The sequence below is a fragment of the Amblyomma americanum genome, chromosome 4 (assembly GCF_052857255.1).
Source record: "Amblyomma americanum isolate KBUSLIRL-KWMA chromosome 4, ASM5285725v1, whole genome shotgun sequence".
NCBI classification, from domain to species: domain Eukaryota; kingdom Metazoa; phylum Arthropoda; class Arachnida; order Ixodida; family Ixodidae; genus Amblyomma; species Amblyomma americanum.
Window position 1 is genome coordinate 156,544,063 of NC_135500.1, and position 15,131 is coordinate 156,559,193.

The following is a 15,131-nucleotide window of genomic DNA, read 5'->3' on the forward strand; positions in this document are numbered from 1 at the left end:
TGAGCCCGAGCTCACATCATCAATTCCGGCCACAGTGGCCGCATTTCGATGAAAGCAAAAGGCAAAAACGTCCGGGCGCTGTTTATAATGGCACAAGTTAAGGTACTCCATGTGGTCTAAATTAATACGGAGCGCCCAAATAAAGCGTCTCTGAATGTCCATACGGTTCTTTGAGACGTTAATCCTCAAATGTCATACCTTTCCTTGCTACCCGCCGCGTTGGCTCCATGATTAGAGATGTCGGATACCCGCCGCGGTGGCTCAGTGGTTAGGGCGCTCGACTACTGATCCGGAGTTCCCGGGTTCGAACCCGACCGCGGCGGCTGCGTTTTTATGGAGGAAAAACGCTAAGGCGCCCGTGTGCTGTGCGATGTCAGTGCATGTTAAAGATCCCCAGGTGGTCGAAATTATTCCGGAGCCCTCCACTACGGCACCTCTCTCTCTTCCTTTCTTCTTTCAGTCCCTCTTTTACCCTTCCATTACGGCGCGGTTCAGGTGTCCAATTATATATGAGACAGATACTGCGCCGTTTCCTTTTCCCCCCCAAAACCAATTATTATTATTATTACTGGGCCGGAGGGCACGGCTTGTATCCCGACCACGGCAACCGCGTTTCGATGCAGGCGAAACGCAAAAGGCACCTGTGTGCTGAGCGGTGTCAGCGCACGTCAAAGATCCTCAGGTGGTCCATATTAATAGGGAGCACTCCAATACGACGTTCTCATAACCCATGTTCCGCTTCGGGAGGTTAAACTGCATAATTCACTTTCTTTTACTTTCCTGGCATTTTGCTTTCACTAATAATATTTTTCAAATTGCCATCACCCGTTTGGCAACACCACGTTTGTAGGCGCAGACATAGCGGGCGACAAATGACTGTGCTCGCGCTGGGCTCTACTTTCCCAGTGAGTATGTGCCATTTATCAAGACAGCAACAATAACAGCACCTTGCCCCTATTTCTTCGGCTTCGCCTGCGCGTCTTTTTTCCATTGAATATATAGCCCCCGGTTTGTTAGCACATCTCCACGTACCACCATTAACGAGACTACTCACAAATTAGGTATACTTATCGTTTCGCTGTTTGTAATCTATGCATGTAAAGGCTCTAACTTTCACAACATCCTTTACAGCCGCGCTTCATCCACATAGGGCTGAGTTTAAGTTTAATTTACTGGTTCAACGCCCGCAACAACCAACGTGCTGCCATATCGGTGCTGTTGCAAATGGGTCGCAAGCCCCAAGGGTAGCGTTTGCCTGGCGGCCTGGGGCACAGCTGGAAACATCCGAAGGTCCTGGCAAAGGATGAGTCGGCTGCCAACAGAACAACTTGTTTATTCTAGCATCGCAAAAGAGCAGCCGGTCAGGGCGACCACGTTACTCGACGGAAGAAATCGAAGCCTCTCTTTGGCGTCCGGGGCAGCTGCCGTTATACCCTCGGAGTCGAGGGCAAGAAGGAACGTCTCGGGATGAGGCGCACGAGACGGCGACGCACGGACATGTTGAGACGTGGCGTGACGCGTCCGCCGGGCCGGCGCCGGTCAGACCTCCTCGCCTCCCATTTGGGGAGCTCCTCTCCCCGGCTGCCGCGCTTTGACAAGCGTGGGCACCAACATGCACACACACACACACACACACGAAGACACGTGACATTGAAACCTGCCTGGACGCGCTTGGCGGGAGGCGTTGCGGCAGCACTGAACGGGCCAAAATGACCGCCACTTTGAACGAAGCCCCGGCGTCCGTTGCATCCGCGCCGGCTATACCGCGCGTCGTAGGCGAAACGTAACAGTGCTCACGATGGCTGCGGAGGCCGTGCCAAAGGCACTCCGTAGAAGAGTGGGCAGTTACGCTCTCACTATTTCACCTATAAAATAATAAGAAAACTGAAGATTTAGGCTTTTGCCCTATGTTCACTGGGTCTTAAGAAATTGCCTTTTAGGAGTTCTGGCGGGACTTTCGATACGTCCATTCTGAGTAAAATTGAACGCTTTATTTCTTCTCTGGGCCTTTTTAAACTTAAAGAAAGGAGCAAGACAAGAATAAGCAAACATAATGCGGAAGGAAAAGACGCAGGTAGCCAGTGCCGCTACTGTTTACCTTAAGAGGACAGGCATCAACACTGTAAGTGACCGATTCGTCCTCCGGGCCTGCTGCCGAGTAGGCAGGGTCGAGGCGCCGCGATCTTCGCATCGAGGTGGCCATCGAAAAGGTTGCTTTCTATTGAGGCCAGCGGGCCTGGCTCGCTTCACTGACAGCCTCGCTAGCTATTTTTTTATTTCATCAACCACTCCATCTTCTGGTTTTATGCATATATCTTTCCTTATATTCCCTAGGTTTCATTGGCAATGCAAAAATGAGCTCGTGACGACATTTCTTTCAGGCAAGTTTTTCTTGCATCCACTTTTCTTTATTAACTAATTGCGGATGTGAGCGTTGCGAAACATGATTGATGCACGTGAGTTAACTAGCATCGAGCCTTACGAGCGTAGAACGCCTTTAGGTATCGCGTATGTCTCATAACAACGAGGGAGCATGTCCAATAAGGGTGAAGGCCAGGAGTACGGGCAAGTGCATATGCGCTGGAAAAGAAGCAACGTAGCCCTGTCCCCGCCCAAACATCCTGCCGTCCTGCGTGTAATGGTGCGCTTGTTATGTCGGGCATATGACTCATGGTGGTTCCCTGTTTCCTGAAGGGGAGAAAATATTTTCTCTATGTTTCAGTTTCAAAGGTAGACAAGGCGTAACAGACGAATCTGAAGACAAGTTTTTAACGCAGCAAGGGATTTCAATGATACATTTTCACTTCACTTTACCCGCAGATTTTTGTCTGTCCGGTGTCTTGTCCATCAATACAAGAAAATTACTGTTGCCAACCGGTCCACTACCACTGCCGCGTGCACACATAAGGGAGTTGAAATAAATAGATGCAAAGAAAAGGGTTCAAAAAAAGTAGGCGAGCCGCAGCAACCACGTTCACCGATGCGATTGTCGCAACAGAAGATTCCCCCAAGACTCCTTGCCTTTCAATTCGCATCCCACTGTTTCAGTATTGCTAGCGCGTGCAAACAGAAGGAAGTTGTTGGAAATACATGCATAGGTCGGGCAAAGGAACACAGTTGGTTCACAGGACAAAGAAAGCTGCAGCGACTACGCCACAGTTGATGAAACGCATCTCGTCTAGGGTGGAGGGGCCCAGGCCGAGATGGCCAGACGTCTGGTACGTTCAGTACTTCAACCCACGATAAATACCAGCCTCAGCTCCATCGACTGACGAGGTGACAGTTGGCGGCGTTAGAAAAAACAAATAGGAGCGCAGTGCGCACCGTCTTGGCCTTGCCAAAACTTAGGCTCACCCCTATTTTATAGGAGTGTGAACAGTTGAACACACTGACTGAAATTATTGAACTACGAGAGGCAACAAAAGATGTCGAGAGAAAGTATCTTACGCCCGTTGCAGCTTAATACGGTGAGGTGAGAGCACAGCCATAAAAAATGAGAGACCCCCCCCATTGTGGGCAAACTCGACAATAACCATCAACAAGATTACCAAGCTCAATCTTAAAACAAGGCTCACATATCGAACAGTGGTCGATATAAGTCCAGGAAGGTGTGCAGCCTATACGGACGCATCGGTCATAGAAAAGAGCTGAAGAGCGGCTACTACAGGCCCTACATATTCTGAGGTAATCAAACATCCAGAATACGTCTCATACCATACGGACCGACTTTTGAAGGAGATATACGTTATCTGTGATTAAATGGAGTCTAAGAAACATACCACCTATAAGAGGAGCCCATATGAGCACAGCCATTTTAGGGCTATTAAAGAATTCAAAAGAGTTGCAGAGGCTCTAACCATAACTCAGGAGATATATGCTATTAATATTAAAATAAAGAAACACATCCAGATACATAGGACACAAGTAGAAACTCACAATGTTCACCAAAGCTGTACGTACTCTCCACGCTCGTGGATTAGTGCCCTCAGGTCGATTGAAGCCTGAACAACACTCTTCAACCTCCGTGCAGAAACACAGAAAGCACCGGCAACATATAACAGAATCTTACTTGCCGAAACAAGGCAACAAAAGCATGCGAAAACAATCTCCGCAAAGCTTGCAATCCACGTTCTTATTAGATTTTTTTTTCTTGAATATATTACAGCTTTCTTCTATCTCATGCTGACCTAGGCACTCTATAACCAGAGGGCTTATGTAACTATCGAGTACATCTTATTACTGGGCTGTGCACGTACGCGTTCACAGGAGCAACTCCCCCGGGTGCACCGGATTGAAGAGAAAAAGATGCGTAATGATAGGTGATATGCCGCTTTTATTGCAAGGTACGGAGCGGTTATTGAAACTAAAGCCGAGGTGTTGTAATGCTGACGAGTCAGCCAAGATGAGTGTCGAGTGCCCTCTTTGGGGCCTGGTTTACCGACGGGCGGCGAGGGGTGCAACACGTTTACCCAGTGGAACCACTGACGAAGCTAATTTGCGAGTATATGGCGCCCGCTGCTAAATTTCAGGACATTAGGATAATATCATTCGCCGCATGTGCCGGGCGCTGTTCTCGTGCTCCTGCCTTCAAGACGACTGAGGCGACCTCGTCATTAAAGAGCAACTCCGGAGGATTCCAAACATTGGAAGTTGGCTATCGCGTTACACGTCGTGGACCTGCGTGACTTGGTTGCGATTAAGTGCTTTCTCAAAATAATGAGGGAACTCGATATAAGGAAGCAATAATCGTAGAAACCGAAACCGAAACTGGGCCTCGACCAAAGTGTGTCGTCCAACTAAACATTCATTTTTTGAAAAAAAAATAGGCAAGTGTCTTTTCCGAGAACCTGGAATTAAGCACCTACGTTCCAAGGCTTTCGCTCGACAGTAGATACCTGCCCTCACTAAGATTCGGCTTTGCACGCAGTCAGGTGCGCAAATTAAGGCAAGTGTTGTTCATAGTTTTGAAGTGATAGTTCTTTCTTTGTTATTTTGATACACGAAGAGAAACATATTTTTCGAGAACTTAAAGCGTATTCACTGTTTTTAGGACGAGGAGGAAAACGGACTTGAGCTATGCGCGCGCAGCGCCATTCCTCCTCTGTAGTATGCGCGGGCGGCCGAGGCGCCAAGGCATGGTACGCATAATTAGACCACTGCACGTGCCGCATTCTGAGTCCCGAACCTGAAACTCAAAGCCTGTGGCCGATTCGGGCGCACTACATTATTTCTCTAATGAGCCCGGGCCCAGCCCGCCAAAATCGATGTGACGTCCGAACCGGCCCGTGCTCTTGTCAGCAGCTGCTCAGGAGTTAAATTGCTTTCTGAGTGTAGGTAGTCTCCTACTCCACAATTAAAGAATTGGGTGGCAAAGGCGCTCAAATCGCAATGACACTTAAAAAAATAGTTTGGTAAAGACAAGAAGAGGAGCCAAGGTGGGTTCGCACGCAAGGATTTTTGGATGGTAATCTTGTCTGTGCATAACCTCCAAGTTTTCGAGAGCCAAATGTAAAGGTTTGCAAACACGGGCAGTGAAATTTGCGTTACCGCTAGATTTTTGATCATCATTTTTTTGCGCCATCATTATCACCATTAGCCTGACTACGCCCACTGCCCGGCCAAAACCTCTCCCATGTCTCTCCAATCGACGGTTTCCTTTGCCAGCTGGGGCCACCGTATCCCCGCAAACTTCTAAATCTCATCCGCCAACCTGACTTTCTGCCGCCCCCTGCTTCGCTTGCTTTCTCTTATGATCAATGCCTAAATATTAAAACGTCCTCAGGGTCGTAGCAATGAGGTTTAATTTTTTTAATGAGCCTAATTTCGCGCGTGGAATTCATTGCCGCACTGGCGGCGTTTTTATGGAGAAGAAAAGCACAAGTTTCTATTTATTGCGTATTAAGTGTTTGAACACTCTAAATTTTCTAAACCAATATGCTCTTCTGCAAGTGGGTTTCTCGTAGCGTAAAAATGTGCCTTGGTGAGGCAAAAGCAGGCAGTCAAAGTCTATCTTGGAATAGACGGCTTCCTGCGGGGAATAGACTGAAGGTCCTTCTCCAGTGCTTCTTATGAGACTTCGAATGCGCAGTCGTGAGCGGTGACACAAAATACATGCGGAGTGTCTTCTCGCAGATTGACGGCATGTGCTCACTGAATGCTGAAACAGCTCTAGCAGTGGTGCTGTGTGCATTAGTACGTGAATGCACTCATGCAAATGAGCCGTGCATCCGGTGCAACCAAGCTCCACTTAGAGCGCGGCTGTATAACAGCTCGCTGGAGGATTCTGCACTTTTCATGCTTAACTGCTCCTCGTGTATCGTTCAACGCGGCCAGTCGTGCGCGTTCGAAATTACTTGGACATAGTACTGCGAGTGAAGCATTACTCTAGGTCTGCAAATAAGCTTTCTCTTGTCCCGGTTCAACAAAAGCGTAGTACTCGCAACTTATCATTAAACCACCGGAAAGGTTTCATGTTCGCAATTTCATCATTTTTCATTGGCTTCGCGCAACAGTAAAAAAAGAGAGACAGTGTTGTAATTTTTCTCGCTTGAATAAAACGCAACTACAGTGGACACCGAAAATGGCGTCCCTGCTAGGACGCCAAGTGTGTACTTCACCCCGTAATAACGAATTAAAAGCCGTACTCTGCCTTTCCGTCAACGGGCCGGAGCCCGGCCCGGACCTACAACTTGAATCCTTGTAGAAAGGTGAAGAGGCAAAAAATGTCTAAAAAACCTTTCGGCCATTCTCGGTGGATCGGTTCAACTGTTTATGTTTTGTTCATATGTATTTAAATTTTTACTACAGAGTGTATTGCTTCTTTCAATCAGACACACACTGTTTCTCTCGTGGTTGGTTACGTAAGTTTGTTATATCCAAGGTTGACATAATAAAGTTCGTTATATGCGAGCTGGTACACACTTATGTTCCTTATATCCGAGGTCAACACACGAAAGTTCTTTATAACCGGTGTGGCATACTGACGTTCATTATATCCGAGGTTTACACACTAAAGTTCGTATATTTCAGGCGGCATACTGAGATCTGTTATGTAAGTGTTACTGTACTAAAGTTAAGGGTGGAAACTTGGGAAAGTCGGTGTCGGTGATTCATGGCATGGGGGTAGCGCCTGTGGTGTGTGCATCCGTTCTTTGTACGTCGTCTTGGTTTGCGCTACCCTCCATGCCATGGATTACTAAAGTTAGTTTGGTGGCCACGTGGCCACTAATGTTAACGAATTACTAAATGTTCCAGGGCCGGAACGGTTGACATTAAACACGTTACTTATAATGACGCCCGAAGGAAGGCTAATTATCATCGTCATCATAGGCATCATTCAAAGTACATCCACTGCAGAAGAAACACGTCCTGCACTGACCTGCGATTAACCATGTCCTCCGCAAGCTGAGGCTGCCTTATTCATCCAAGGTTAGTAATCTCATCCGCCCATCTGGTCCTGCGTTCTTCACCTACGGTTGCCGTCCCTTTCAAAGTACGCCATTACCACAAGGGGCCTGTCTTTTCTTCGCATTACTTGCCCAACCCATGCCTACCTCTTGTCCTTGGTTTCTGCTGTAGATGTCACAAATCAGCGTTGGTTCCCTAGGCCACAGTTCTTGTTGCACGTTGTGCGCGTTGACAGGCCAAACTGGTGACTGTAATTGAGAATTTCAGCCATTATTTTACCGAAATGACCAAAACACAGCTCAAAATTTAGTCCTTCAGAAAAGTCACAGCGAATATCGGCGTCCGTGCGTCCAGTGGCGTCACACACACAAGGTTGCTCGATGAAATGTTCCCGATTGGGGCCTCAAAATGCCAAAGTTTAAAATTCGTTTCCACGGCAACAAAACAATGCCCCGATGCAAAATTGGGAACGATGACCTGAAAGCGGCGGAGAACGGGCCGTCAAAGTTTCAGTACAATCAGAGGCGGTAGAAAGAACTCCGGAGTTGCCTTTTAAGCGGTGCGATTGTAATGGAGGTAAACACGGAGCTGCGACTTAGAAAAACCCGAAGGACATCGCATCTCAAACGACTTCGAAAGGAGCTGAACCGACATGAGCGGATATCAGGCCGCATCCAAAGTTCGTTGAAACCTGAGTGAAGGAATGGTTGCATTTATTGCGCTGTTCTCGCGAACAAAATACGTAAAAACAAGAGAAGGTGGCCTATAAAGTGCAACTTCAACTATTGAGAGGAACTCGGCATTGTCTTTATTGAGAGAGGGAAACATTAAGGTACTGCGTACGCTTTAGGTGGCTTCGCTATTCTCGGCGACGGAGAGGAAAACAGCGCGCGCTCTGTGAACAGGAATGCAACCATGCACCAGTTGATTACGAAATGCCTCGTGGTTTGGCGCTACGGCAGTGACGGCTCAGGTGTTGTGGTAGCATAATGGATGTGTTCAGAAATTCAGGTAGAATCCAAAAACGTATTGCCTTCCTTTTTAAGCTCTGCGTTTTTTACGTAGGGGCAATAAGGGAAAGATATATATATATATATATATATCAGTTCATTTTATTTTTGGCGTGTCATTCTTTTTCCGTTGAGGATCGTTACGTAGGAAGCACTAGTACTTTATTTTCTTCAATCTGGCAAAATTTTCGAGCAAACAAGCATAACATCGAAAAAAAGATGCCCCTACATGAGCATTGCGGTTCAGCTCCACGATCAAAAGCTTAAACTGAGCCGAAACAGTTCAATACAACGAGAAGTACCGCCCGTCGTACTATAACCAATAATAATTAAGCGGAAGCTTTCTGACCTCTGTAAAGCATGGCGCCCAGCCCGTGTCGTATTCGTGTTTTTGCTCGCAGTCCTTAATCACTGCTGCTTCGATACAACATCATAAAAATAATTTACTCATGCTTGTGTTCTGTACAATTCGAAGCACCCCAAACCCATATGAAAAATGATGAGGGCACGCCAGATGTTGGCAAGTGCGCTGGACTCACAGTATACTCGAGGTTTCTGTTCTTTGGCGAGTTACGATAACAGGTTTTCTTAAAATTCACCTACACATATAAAATAATATCCAAACATCTAAGTATTGCTTACCTTCTGAATATGAAATTTGGTATTACTTTCTACATTTTAACTCTTCTGTGCCTTTCCCTACACGAAGTTAACAGCTTAGAAGCAATGTTAGAAATTTAACACTATAAATCACAGTCACAAACAGAATTCTTAATTACAGCAAGCGTGGCTCTGGGGAAAAAGAGCCTATTGGCGTGTGAAGTGGAATAACTTCCGGCCTAGCGTCATGCTTCAATCCAAGGAGCATATTAAAACTTCACGAGTCACAACTTTCACACCGAAAGCGAAGAATATTTAAGCCATGCACCATGGGAGCTTTCCTAACCAGTTCCCGTGTGACAGGTTGACAAGGTCACATTAAAGGTATTCTATATATGGCCTTGACACTTCTCTAATTAGTGGTGCTTTGGAGTGGTGTAAAAAGAAGGGGAGGTGGCGGGGCAATAAGAAAACAGGAAAAAAAACATTACATGGATGTAGATACACGGAAGCAAGGGGATAATTAGAATCGCATCATCCTAAACTTATTATGAACTTCTTGCTTCCCAAGGTAATTAAGAACACCCGCTTGCTTTGTCGCATCGCTTAGACTTCACAAAGATAATTTTGTTGCTGTCAAGATGCGGACAAGAGCAGACAGCAAGCGCTGCTTCAAAGGTAGGAGTTATTAAAACGTCCATATTTTGCTGCCTGAAGTGTCGCATGCACACATACGACCAATGGCAAAACGGCCGACATATGAGCCCGTATCCTTCATTGTTCGAAGTTCTTGACTGCATCGATGTTCGAGCCCCCAAGCATTCCCTTCCAAAGTTTTTATACAACTCGGTCCACTGCAGTGCTGTTCGGAATTTTCAAGAAATTGGTGCTGGAGCAGTCCTGCCTAATATAACCTTATATGTTGCGGCGCAAAGGGTGTTCCCTGCTTTCCCTTACTCACGTTGTAAAATATGCCTCAAAGCGTCTGTGACGATTACAACGTCTCTGTAATTGGCAGCCGAGACACTAACGTCTTCTTTTTGTCGGGGCTCAGTCCTTGGCTACTTGGTTTCCAGAGCATGTATTTTATCTTATAATTAGGCGGTTATTTTGAAGTAAAATTACTGGTAGTTAGCGTTATTTAGTGGTTCTTGTAATTTTTCTTGCACGACTGGTTTTGATCAGTTTGTCAAGTCATCAGCGTTGAGCAGACAAACGCCTACCTGGTCTCGAATTTGATTTTGGGGCTGTTTCGAAGAATAAACGCTATATGAACGACAAGAAATACAAGTAAACAGTGCTGTAAACAAGTAAGTTCAATCAGAGTCGGCTTTCTCACAGGAACCCTTCTCTTTTTTTCGGCTAGCACCCCAAGGCAGAAAACAGGCATTACAAAATCGTCTCGGATCCTTCCAAATTGTCCAACACACTCTGCTCCTTCCGAGAACAAAACTGGACTGCTCCGGGTACTGGTCTTCTCTCTATCTCTCTTTAACTTTTTTACCCGCTGGACTGGGAAGAAAAACGCGCGCGGTCAGAAGAAATACCCAGCAAGTGAATGGAACCTGAGCCAACAGACAGCACCGTAAGTGAACTCACCGATAACACAAAGAAATTAGATCACACGTGCGCGAAACATTCCAAGAAAGTTGAGCCACTGCAGACACAGCAAAAGAAAGGAGCCGATGCGGAAGGGTTAAGAAGCGTGTAATTGGTTTTTTACACTCCAAATCCAAGAACTACGACTGCATTGGGATTCAAGTGGATGGTCCAACAGTTGAGTTGAGCGCGCCACGGCGTGAAGTCTTCGCAGCCTCTCGACTGACTGGAGCTCATCGCCAGAAAACAGCTGGGCTTGAACGATGAAGGACATTTCTTTTGAGGCACCACGCCTTTTGTTGTTGTGTGCTTTCGTAAGCGTCTTTCTCGACCCCGTTTTTGTTTTCCTGCTTTAGTGCGTTTCGGCAGCCTGTTCAATATGCCCATCGCGCTCCTATTACTTTTCGTTCTCGACCAGATTAGTGTTCCGTTTCTATTGTTCTTTTTTTTTTTACATTCAGTGAACTGCTTCTCCTTCAGAAAGAACCCCGAAGTCAATGCCGGTTTCTCTGCAGAAGTGGTCGTAAAGCCTACTTTTCCTCTCGCCTGCATGGACCGATTAAAAAACATAAGCCACCGGGAACTCGAAAAATGAAGTAATCTTACCTATTATCCGAACCGGAGGTATAGCTGATTGTAACAGCGGAGTTTTCCTTTTTTTGACATTCTGTGATTATAATGAATATTGCTTTCCAAAGAACCACGAAAAGCGGACCAACAGTTGGTAAGCACGACAAGGCATATTGCTGGAATTCTTAGCAGGCTCAAGTGACCACAGTCCGGAAACCGCGATTAGCCTGAGGTCAAGCATGGTATCAAAGATGAACTCGAAGTTTTTTAAATATTCCGAAACCTTGAGTCCTAATGGCACCCAGCAGAAAAAAAAAATTATTCCTCACAGTAGCCCCGATAGGGATTCGGACAGGGTAGCTTCATTTGCCGAGTACTTATACCACCCGGCCATCTCCACGACATTTTACGCTAGCCATTCAAGCCAGGGATCCCGGCTTCCACTTAGTAGCACTATGAGTCATCGTGGCGACATCCAGTGTCCGCGATCAGGCAGCCACTTCGTGCTGGTAGAACATGTCTCGCGCCTGGCGGCAACTTCGTCACTGTCAGGTGAGCCGCGCAGTCGAAAGAAGACACCTCCAAACGCGATGAAACTCGTCTCAAGAAAACGTAGAAAATGACTTCATATCACAGCACCGTGTGAGCCTGTGAAGTAGCAGCCGTGACATGATAAAGCTGCCAGCAGCGCCGTGGAACACCATGCTTCTTGCGGGAGCGGCATGGATGCAGCCTAGGCGGAGCGTCTGCTGTGAACGCTGCACGTATGAGGGAGGCTACAGCTACAAACGTGCGGGTGGTCGAACAGAGGGGTGCCGCCCTCGGATCGTGGCCGGCCAACGCGCTCCGTAAGTGCTCGTTGTAAGCCTCCCAAAGCAGAAAAACAATTGTCGCATACGCATGCTTTAAAGCACCATTAAAGCACCCTAACTCCTTAGCACCCTAATTCCATTCGGCGACATCTGTACAAGGATACAACTAAGATAAAATAATTATATTACTGCTGTTCAGGTCTGAAGTAAAAGACAACAATTGCATGCCATCCATTTCCACGGACAAACGATAAGCAAATTCTACCTAAAACTCTCGCTTCGTGAATTTTGCTTTGATGCATTGTTTTAATTTTAGTTTTTATATTCTTGTCGTGTAATTTTTTTACAGTGCTAATGCATGCGTGCATACCTGATTTTGTTATCTTGGAGTCTCCTGTATTTTTATCTTTTCAGTTGTGTTGTGTGCATTTTGTAAACGTGTACTAGTAGAGTGGTACTAATGGGCGTACATTATAATTTATTTCTCCAGCCCTCCACCCTCTGCGGCTCAACCTGTTAGTAATTTTTGCATTGGACCGGATACAAGCATATGAAGGTGTCGGCTCAAATAGCGGTGTATGTAATTCTTGTTTTACCGCAGCAAAGTTTCTCCTAAAGAAAGGCTGGCAGTTTAGCCTAGCTAAGCACGAAATATCGTGCGAAAGCACAGTTTTTTGTAGGCTGACACACCACCGCCGCGTACCTGAAAACGTGATTGTGGTGCCCACTCACCAAGGAAGCCAGTTATCCGCCTCTTCAACTTTCTAATCGTGAATGGCACTTTACCCAATGTACATCGGCGGCCTATGTTCCAGAGCTGCTTTTCTGTAGCAATGTCGTGAAGGCCAGAGCGTATTGCTCCATGGAGCAATACCTCCATGGAGCAGGGCCTTGTTTCTGCCACAACGTTGTCCAGGCCAATGCATAGAGCGTATGTCTCTCTGTCACTAACACCACATAGCTCATATTAGCTTGATAGTAACATATAGAAACATATTAGTTTGATAGTAGTATTAGTTGATGAAGAAGACAGTGTGAAATGCACAGCGCGAGAGCGTGTTGCAGTTTAACACGAGGCACGATCGGCCGCGGCGATAGCATTGTGCTCTCGTGCAATGGCCAGCGAAGCTGATCTTTTCGCGCCGCTGCGGGTTCGAATCCCAGTCGCGGATATTTTTTCGGTTTATTTATTTATTTCACATGGAACAGACCCACAAACATCGCAAGACCTTGCTAAGGGTTTAGCCACCGGAAGAGCGCTTTCGTGCTAAAAATAACGTGCCGCCAGATGCCCGTTCCCTATCGAAAGTCTCAGATCGCGCAGCGTTGTCTAGTTGGAGTCCGCATGGTCAAGGTACTGTCATGATTGGCTTTTCTCGCCCGACGAATAAAAGCAATTCCCCCTGTAGGCTGAGTAGTTTTGTACACTTAGCACAGTCGTCCGCAATTGTTCTGGTCAGGGTGCTGAGATCTCGAAATCAGCTAGAGTGGGTGCTTTCAGTTCTGCAGTTCTGATTAAGGTCGACCGTCCGCATTTAGCCGGTCGTTCGCTCTGTACTCGCTTCCTGGGTCAGAAGAAAATTTAGCAGTCGCAAGTAGACTGTGCAGCGGTGAGCTGGGTTCGATTTCCACGTTCTTTTATGGACGGCTACGCAGCTGCTCAGAAATTAACCTGAGTAGTCCACAAGGCTCTTTTCACCCAAACTAAGAATGAGGGTAAACTGCAGCACTGCTGATCAGCTCTTCTTAAGTGAACATGTATTTTCGGCTAACAGAAACCAGAGCTCACAAAACCGAGGCAAAAAAAAAGAATAAATAACATAAAATAGCACTGGCTAGCGACAAGTTTTCATGTATATCATAAGAAACGGCTGAGGGTCTGGTAGCGGGGACGTATTTCTGATGGCACGAAATCAATTTGCGCTTGCGCGTGCTCTTTTCTTTGACAAACGCTACTTGCGTGTTCCACGTGTTATTGGGTCACTATCTTTTTTTTTGTGGCGAACACTGGACCAAACATTTTTATAACGATAAAATGGAGCCTGCGGTGCTCGCCTGAATTGCTAGTGCTGTCAGCGCAGGCACGTCTATTTACCGCTGTCTTGCGGTTACAGTGGCTGATGGTGCTTGCACACATGTAAGTGAATTGTTGTCATTTGTTTGCGCGATTGAAAATGTGCGTTTCTAGATTTCGAATCAGATCATTGTTATAGCAATGCAGTGGCAGATAATGCTTGTTCTGCATAGGATAGCTAATTTGTGTCCAATTGTTGACAGCGCGAAGTGGCGCGTGTACAAGTGATTGGCGGTTAGACAAAACGGCCTATACTTGCTTTTCATAACGCGTGATGTGCGTACGTGGGCGCATAGTTCCCACGTCTTTGTTTTCGTTCACAAGCCGGTTTTCCAGTTGTGACCTGTCTCACAAAGTTATACTTATTTGCCAGTACTTATTCACTACTTGAGTACACAGAGTAGTAAAGTAATGGGAGATACACTTCACTTCAATTTCATGCGGATGTGGAGTTTGAGTCAGAGCCTTCGAGAGCGCGTTCAACCTTTCATATTTGGGAATATTTGTGTACAAAGCGGCGGCATCAAGTATAACCAGTAAGCCGTCAGTTCAAATAATGGCTGCATCATTAAGTGAGCCGATCACACCCAACAATACTAGACAAAATAAGTTTTAAACAGGAAAGAGTTTATGAACTCAATTTTTTATATATTGTAAGATTTCACTGTAACAATTAATATATCTCCAGGTCTCCCGTCGATATAGTCCTGCATTTTTTTCCTATTAACGTTCTCGCTATTTTCAAAAGTACTCCCCATTGGTTTTTTGTGGCAGTCCTAACTGCTCGATGCGAGTGATGAAAAAAAAATAAAGAAAAGTTTTGCTACACACCGCAAGAATGAGCCATTACCTTAAATATTTTCAGAACCCTACCTTTCAATTTTCCAATATTAAAAATATTTATCCAAGAATCTCGGACATGCTGAACAAAGGAACGAGGGAGGGCTGGAATATCTGCAAGGTAATAGTACAGGAAGGTCTACATGAATAATGTTGACGGGATATCTGCTGCAAATAAGTATTCTGCGTAAACATTATGGATTTTAACAAATAAGTAAA